Genomic DNA, 8,346 nt, shown 5'->3' with positions numbered 1-8,346 from the left:
TATATATATATATATTGACACTCTGAGGCTAGTCGAAATATTGTAGGAAATTTAAAAACATTCACAGAATTTTGTTTATTTATTTTAATAGCTTGAAGGAATTTCAAAGACATTTCAAAGACTTTTATTTATTTTAATAGCTTGAAGGCATTTCAAAGACTGAGATACTTTAGGGTATTTTAAAAGATTGCAGGAAAATTTCAAGATACTTAATTGCAAGGGATTAAATAATTTCAAGGTGTTTTAATATTTTAATGCATTTCAAAGAATTTTTTGTCGATTCTTAAAGCTGTCTCAATTTACTTGACTACTTTTGAATTTACCTTAAATGGTTTTATGTCATTATTCGCTTCTTATGTTAAAAATTAGTTATAAAAATGTCTCTTTTTGTGGAAAATAAAGTTGTTCAATTGCAAATTGAACTATTCCATTTTTGGTTAAAAGTTAATAGGTTTCAGTTTAAAATGAAACTATTTGGTTGAAAATTAACTGTTTCTTCAAAAATTAATATTTTCGGTTTTAAAACTCCACTGTCCTCTGGAGGCCTTTTTGGTATGAAAATTATTCTTTTTGGTTGAAGAATAAACTATTTGGTTAAAAATTTAACTGTTTTGTTAGAAATTCGTCTTTCTTGATTGAAAACAATTTTTTTCAAGTGAAAATTTAACTATTTCATTTTTTGAATCTTTGGAATTCTTCTAAATTCACTGACTTCTACGAAATTAATCATTTTCTCCGTATTTTGTAATTGTTTTCAATGCACTTGATGGCTTTTCATATTCAGCTTGTTTTTTTTTTGTAAATTTCATCTAATTCTTCTCATTTCTTTTAAATTTGTCTAAATTCATTCAAAATTGATTGTTATCAATGGAATTTTGTCCATTCTTTAAATTGTTCCAATTCATTTTAATTCTTTTGAATTTAATTTGAATGGTTTTGTAGTCGTTATACACTTCCTGCGTTAGAAATTATTTTCACAGAATGAAGAGATTCGAAATTTGTATGGAATTCACCAAGAATTCCTTTAAATTCTTTGAAATTCTCGTGATTTTTTTCAATTTACTTGAATTCTTCTAAATTCACTCAATTCTATTTAATTCAATAGATTTTTTTGAACTGTTTAAAAGTTTATGTGCTTGTTTCAGTTACTGAATTCAATGAAGTTTGGTCATATTTTCAAATTGTTTTCAAATCATTTTTTTTTTAATTCATCTAAAATTTTAATGAATTTCATCGAATTCTTCTCTTTTATCTTAAATTCCTTTAATTCACTCCAATTTTACGGAAATTAATGGAATTTTTCGATTTTTGAAATAATATGAAATATCTCCTGAATTTTTACCCTTTGAGCTCGAAGAAAGTACCCTATGAGCGTGATAAAAAGTACCCTCTGGTACCTATATATTATGTTATAGGGACTATAAGGCCTTTTTTTGCTTAAAGCTTTCCAGAATAAAGCTATGAAGAAAGGAAAGACGTAAAATAACATTATCCTAATCATCACGCTAACCACGCGCATCTAATTATTTTAAAAAATTTAAATGATGGGGTTAATATGTCGAATTCCAGGGTATACACCGGTTTCGTATTATTTTGAATTCCGTTAGTTAAACGACGTCTTTGGTGGTTTTTGGAAAGATATCATGTTTAATTGACCCAAGTGTCATAATCGTAAAGAAGATTTTTTAATTGGGATTAGGGTCACTATTACTTTTAAAAGTTTTCAACTTTTTCATAAATGTCGATTACAAAATGGCTAATTAATGTTGCATGTGAAAATTTAAAGTATTATATTACTTCGAAATTAAAATCGTACAAGTATTTTTTGAATTCACTCCTGCAAATAGGCTGGGAATCGAACCAAGGTATTTCAATTGCTGGTCAACTGCTCGCTAAAATAAATAATACATTCTATTCGTTGCGTTTTTATGGAAATTATTTGATTTAGTAATTATACGTGCAGTTATTGTAAGTTATATTTAATTTTGAATTTGAACCATTTTCTTCATTATAGTAATTAAAAATATAATAAATAGAATTGAAACGATTTATTAACCCTCCGTCGCACAGGTTTTTTTTGCTTAAGCGGGAAAATCAAAACATTAAACAATTAATTAATAACTAATCAATTAGCCAATTAAATAATTTATTAATAAACTAATCAATTAATCAACTATTTAAGTGGTAAAATTTGACTGGGCCGTAATTGACCCACCTCCTGTGTGACGTAGGGTTAAGATTTTTTTATGAGCGATTGTTAAAGAAAATGGAAAGTAGCCAAAAATTATTTCAAAACAGGGGAAATAAGATGATTTTTCACGAAAATAGGACAATAAATTCTTTTAAATAAAATTAATGTGAATACCATATTAAATTCAATATGAAACATTTTAAATTCCTAAGATTTCAAGTCGAAATATATTGCATTTTTAACAAAATAGTTTCATTTTCTACCAAAAAATATTGTCTACCAAAAAGAGATGAACTTTCAACCCAAGCAGAAGAATTTTCAACAATAAAACAATTATTTTTTAACCAAACAGTTGCATTAACAAACAAATAGTTCAACTTTCAAGCAAAAAAGAAAGAATTTCAATAGAATAGTTTAACTTATAACCAAATAGTTAAGTTTTTAAGTCAAAAAAACAAACTTGTTCGAAGACAGCTGAATTTAAAAAAAAAATTTTCATTTTCAATCATGAAATATTACTTTTCTACAATGAAACGAATTTTCAAATAGTTCAATTAAACGAAAGAAATGATTTTTTAACAAAATCGTTGAATCCTCAACTAAATAGATGAATTTTAGACTGAATGGTTGAGTTTTCAACCAGTTCAATCCAACCAAAAAAGATGAATTTTTAACCAAATAGTTGAATCTTTAAACAAAAAGATAAATTTGCAACAACGAAATTAATTTTCTAACCAAAAATATGAGTTACCAATAAAATACATGATCTTTTAACCAAATAGTTGAATTTTCAACTTATAAAGTCAAACTTATAAATATCTGCGAACCAACTTCATGTTGCGAACACTAACTTTTCGATTATTATTTTATATTCTATTGATATGCTTTGGTGAAAAATGTTGCGTATCATTAGCAAAATTGAGTAAACACCAAAAACGAATAAATTTAGAGTGTAGTATTTATCATGTGACTTTTGACATTGAAATGTTGATTACAGAATTATGATGCCTTTGATTTATCAGAGATGGTTTTATTCGCAGAAGGATACAAGTGGTGGTATTTGATAACTCAGAGAACCTCGATTGCTCTGGCCAAAGGGGGTGTTTCTGTTGGACTAACATTGCGACATTCTACATAGGTTTCGTGCTCGCGCATACTACATATATCGAGCTTGCCACTGAGGTTTAGGTCGTTCAGGTTCAGTCAGTTGCAGAAGTGTGTTCAAAATACGTAGCAGACCTGTTCTTCAGAGCATTAGAACGAAAAGTATCATGGCCAAAGACAATCTAACCGCTATTCTTTACGGGATCAATGATATTCGATTGGTTAGTACCAGAAGAACACATTTTGCAAAAGAATTTCATTCATTATTATACTAAATTATGTGCAACAACGAATTATAGTTGCACTTTTTCAATGATATATCACACATAACATAAGGTATATAGACCACGTGACTGAAAATAATGGCTTTATTGCTAATATCAACTAATATAAGGTACAGATCAGATTTTATTTTATGAAAAAATATTCTATACTTGAATGGCAAGTAGGATAAAAGTGTAGATATTAATATTTTCAATAGTTTAATATATAAATCTGCTTCGTATCTGGATGGGGAAAAACAGGTGCACATAATAAAAAAATAATTAATTTTGATATAAATATTATTGCTTGAATATTTCTGGATTTTGCATTAAATTCCATGCAGAACGCACTAATTATATGCACTTTTAAAAATTTTGAATTTTTTAAAGAAAGGTAAGTGAACGCAAATTGCAAAGATGCAAAGTGACATTAACCTTGAGCTTGTGTCGCGCACATGGTTCACACCGTCAGGCTGCACGTTATTGATTTAGACTCACGTGGATAGCCATTTACACGTGACTTTAAAAATACATGCTCTTTTCCCTCGTCACAAAATTGGTCTTCCAATTGTCCAAGATTGGTTTTCCCAATTGATCGATCATCTTCCATTTAATGATTTGGCTGGCATACGATATAATCAGATATAATTGCTTAAGTGATATTATTATGCAGATATTGTATATATAAATAAAATATTATGCAATTATATATAAAGAAATAAATAGGACAACAATATTTTTTATTAAAAATTGTAATTGAAAAATTGCGCTTCTTCGGACTGAAATAAAAACTTCTACAGCCTAGTACATTGCATTTTTTTACTAAAAAAAAGGTTGATTAAGGTAATAATTAATACTGAAAAGAAAATTAACGCGAAATGGTATTTCTTAAGAATAAATACATTTTAAATTTTTCTTCAAAGTATATTAAATGTTTTGTCATCATATTTGAGGGGTAACCGTACAGAACTAGATAACCAATATTTCAATCGAAAATGTGTTTATTGCATAAGAAATTCTTAAAAAATCAAATACACATCGTTGTAAAAGAATATTTTCGAAATCTAGTTTTTTGGCACAATAATTTAAAAGTCAATTTTTAAATAAAGTTTGAGTTAAAATTGTTACGTTGTAATCATTTTTGTCAACCCTTTATCATTGATATTTCTTGAATTTTCCGCAAAACCAACCGGTCAAGTGTAGCGCTAGGGCAATATTACGGAATTTTTCGTGACTCGGAACAAGATAAGTTTTTTGTAGCAAACTTTTTTATTCTTATTCACCAACTCTATATTTCAGGAGAAAATTTTTATTTTTGCACAAATTTTATGATTGGATTTTGAATCGCTATCCAAAACCAATTTTTAAAATATATTCAATTTTAATCTTGACATTCTCAATTGATTTTCTCGGAATTGGCTAACTTTTTACATCAAATTTTGTTTGCCCGTTTTCAGGGACTTGGTACACCGGTAGAATGTATTTATTTTTTAGTTTAACTGAAGATGGAAGTTTTTATGGCATTCCGAAACCGAGCTTGCCTCAATTTCAGATTAGAGTCACTTTGAAATTGTCACATTGTACATCCATTTTCTCAAATCTGGGTAACTGTTTTTAATTAAACTTTTTTTGGTTTCAATTCAACATGATTTCAACTTGGGAGAGGACTTTTGTTTTATCTTTAAATAGTGCTTTCGAATTCACATAATGCTTTGTCACTCTCATGAACAATTCCTATTTTTTGGTTATCTAGTTCTGTATTGTCAACGATAAATTAATAAAAATACATCGTTTCAAAGAAATACAAATATAAAAATAAATTTATGCGATAAATTGTTAAAATAAATGTAGGTATCAGAGAAATCGCTAGTATGAAATAAATTTCAAAGATTAACATTGTCTTGATTATTCTAGTTGTAAATAATGCAAAAAAATGTTGCGACTTATTTCAATATTTACTTTAATACTTATTTTTGCAAAAACATTTTCATTGAATTTTTGTTTGTTTTAGGAACAAACATCAATAGATGAACTAAATGATGGCGGTAAGTTTGTTAAATCAACCTTAGCATACACTTCCCGGTAAAAAGGCTTACATTAAAAAGTATTGAAAAATTTCATTCATTCAGTGGTAACGTGAGAAATATTGAATACTTCTGGATCCCGTTTTGTCCTCCCGTTTTGAATATCTACGGCAGTTGAAGTTAGCTCTCAAATTGAATCCCTTTCTGTACCTAGCGCTGACAATATTTTGCTGAATACCACAAAACAACCAAGAATCAGACAAATTTTAATCCCTTTTAATTTAGCAAATTTTGCTACATTTATTTACTGTTTTTCGAATAATAATTAGGCAAAAAGCTTTTTAAAACATAGTGTCGTTCATTTTACGATGTCAGGATCTATTTCCACACAGAAGGTTCTGGTGAAAAATAATTTTTTCAATTTTCTATCATGATTTTATATTTTTTCAATTGATAATATTTGAACAAAGCGCACATTTTACGATAAAGAAATGCATTCTTACATACAATCCTGCTAGATTTGGAAAAATTTATGCTTTTAGAGCGCGTTCTAATGCTGCAAACGAAAATTGTGTTTTTAATGTATTCGAGGTTACGTCTGACATTCTTAGGGATTCAAATTTTCTAATACTTTTTAATGTCAGGTTTCTTACCGGGTTCCCGGTAACAAGCGTTGAATTCAGAAAAATTAAGAATTTGTATTACTATGAATACGCGATTTTTCCTCCGTCTAAAAATCCCCCACAGGGAGCAGAAATAGTGCAAATCATATTCCCCTCAATCGACTTTTTAAAACTTAACGAACGCATTTATTTAACCCATTTTTGATTATTTAATCTTTTTATAACTTATGAATTCAAAAATATTCAAATTTATATTTATATGTTAATAATTTATTTAAACGCCTTAAAAATGCAACAAAAAAATCTATGCAAATGTGTGAATTTAAATAATTTTAACTCTAGCGAGGCAGAGTTCAATTGGTGAGAACTAAAATTTCAGAATTTGCATTCCGCATGAAGGAATTAAAACAACTTATTACACATATATTGTGATCTTATTAGAAGGAATTTAATAAAATCAAAATATGACAACTTCTGAGGAATAAAAAATATCTCTGTGAGGTGCGTTACCGGTACAATTAGAAGGAATTAAATATATTGAAAACACGTTCTTTTTGGGAGAAGAGAAAACTGTGTGGCGGTCGCTATGGAAATAGAAGTGAATAAGTTTAGGAGGTATCTTATTCTTATTGTGGCATTTTAGACAGATGGCAAAATCGCGCATTCAAAATAATAGAATAATCTTCACTTTTGCGCTGAAATCTGAAAATATTAATTTTTCTCTATTCTACGCTTATTACCGGGTTGTCAAATATTTTTTCTGTAATCATTGGTCTTCGTTTATATTTGCTGCACATAAAATTTGAAACTTTAAACTGATAGATATTCATGTATTTACTGAAAGATCTTCGAAGTAACTTTGTTCAGGTCATAAAACTATATTTTTTAACAGTTCGTTATTTATGTAATAAGCGTAGAATAGAGAAAAATTAATATTTTCAGATTTCAGCGCAAAAGTGAAGATTATTCTATTATTTTGAAAGCGCGATTCTTCCATCTGCCTAAAATGCTACAATAAGAATAAGATACCTCTTCAACTTATTCACTTCTATTTCCATAGCGACCGCCACACAGTTTTCTATTCTCCCAAAGAGAACGTGTTTTCAATATAATTAATTTCTTCTAATTGTACCGATAACGCACCTCACGGAGATATTTTTTATTCCTCAGAAGTGACCATATTTTGATTTTATTTAATTCCTTCTAATAAGTTCACAAAATATGTGTAAGAAGTTCATGCGGAATGTAAATTCTGAAATTTTAATTCTCACCAATTCAACTCTGCCTCTCTAGAGTTAAAATTATTTAAATTAACACATTTGCATAGATTTCTTTGTTGCATTTTTAAAGACGTTTAAATAAATTATCAAAATATAAATAAATATAAATTTGAATATTTTTCGAATTTATAAGTTATAAAAAGATTTAATAAAGAAGAATAGGTTGCTAAATAAATGCTTTCGTTAAATTTTACTAAGTCGATTGAGAGGAATAGGATTTGCACTTTTTCAGTTCCTGTTGGGGATTTTTAGATGGAGGAAAAATCACGTATTCATAGGAATACAAATTCTTAATTTTTCTCAATTCAACGCTTGTTACTGGGTCGAGCAATATAAAACGTATTTGTTTTTTTACCATTTTTTCGTAGCATAATTTTCATCAAAACTATTAATTGTTTAACAAAATTGACATGTTTTTCAAAGTTGTATACCAGACATTAGTGTCTGAAAAAATTCGAAACTTGTACATTTTCTATTTTGAGGTCACACTTCTTGAAAGAAAAAGGCAAATATTCCGAACGAATGGAAACTTTTCTTCACACATATTTTTATAGATGACTATTTCCCATAGGAAATTAATTTTACGGTGCCTATTTTTCAAGAACAATTTTAATGGATATAAGTTTTAATTTGATTGGAATATTTTGTTTTATTTTAAGTGGTCTGATCTTTAAATAGATAATGTAAAAACTTAACATTTTTCCGAACAATAGTTTTTGAGCTGTGTTATGAATTTTTCAAATATTAAAGTTCCTTATGTAATTATTATTATTACACCATTAAGCCATTTCCCTTTCGGGGTAGGCGTGACTCACTCGGCAGGGGAAAGGAGTAGTGTGTGGATGGGATAGAGATTTTTCA

This window comes from Belonocnema kinseyi, chromosome 8 (assembly GCF_010883055.1).
Source record: "Belonocnema kinseyi isolate 2016_QV_RU_SX_M_011 chromosome 8, B_treatae_v1, whole genome shotgun sequence".
Taxonomy (NCBI): Eukaryota; Metazoa; Arthropoda; class Insecta; order Hymenoptera; family Cynipidae; genus Belonocnema; species Belonocnema kinseyi.
This window is presented reverse-complemented; position numbering follows the sequence as displayed.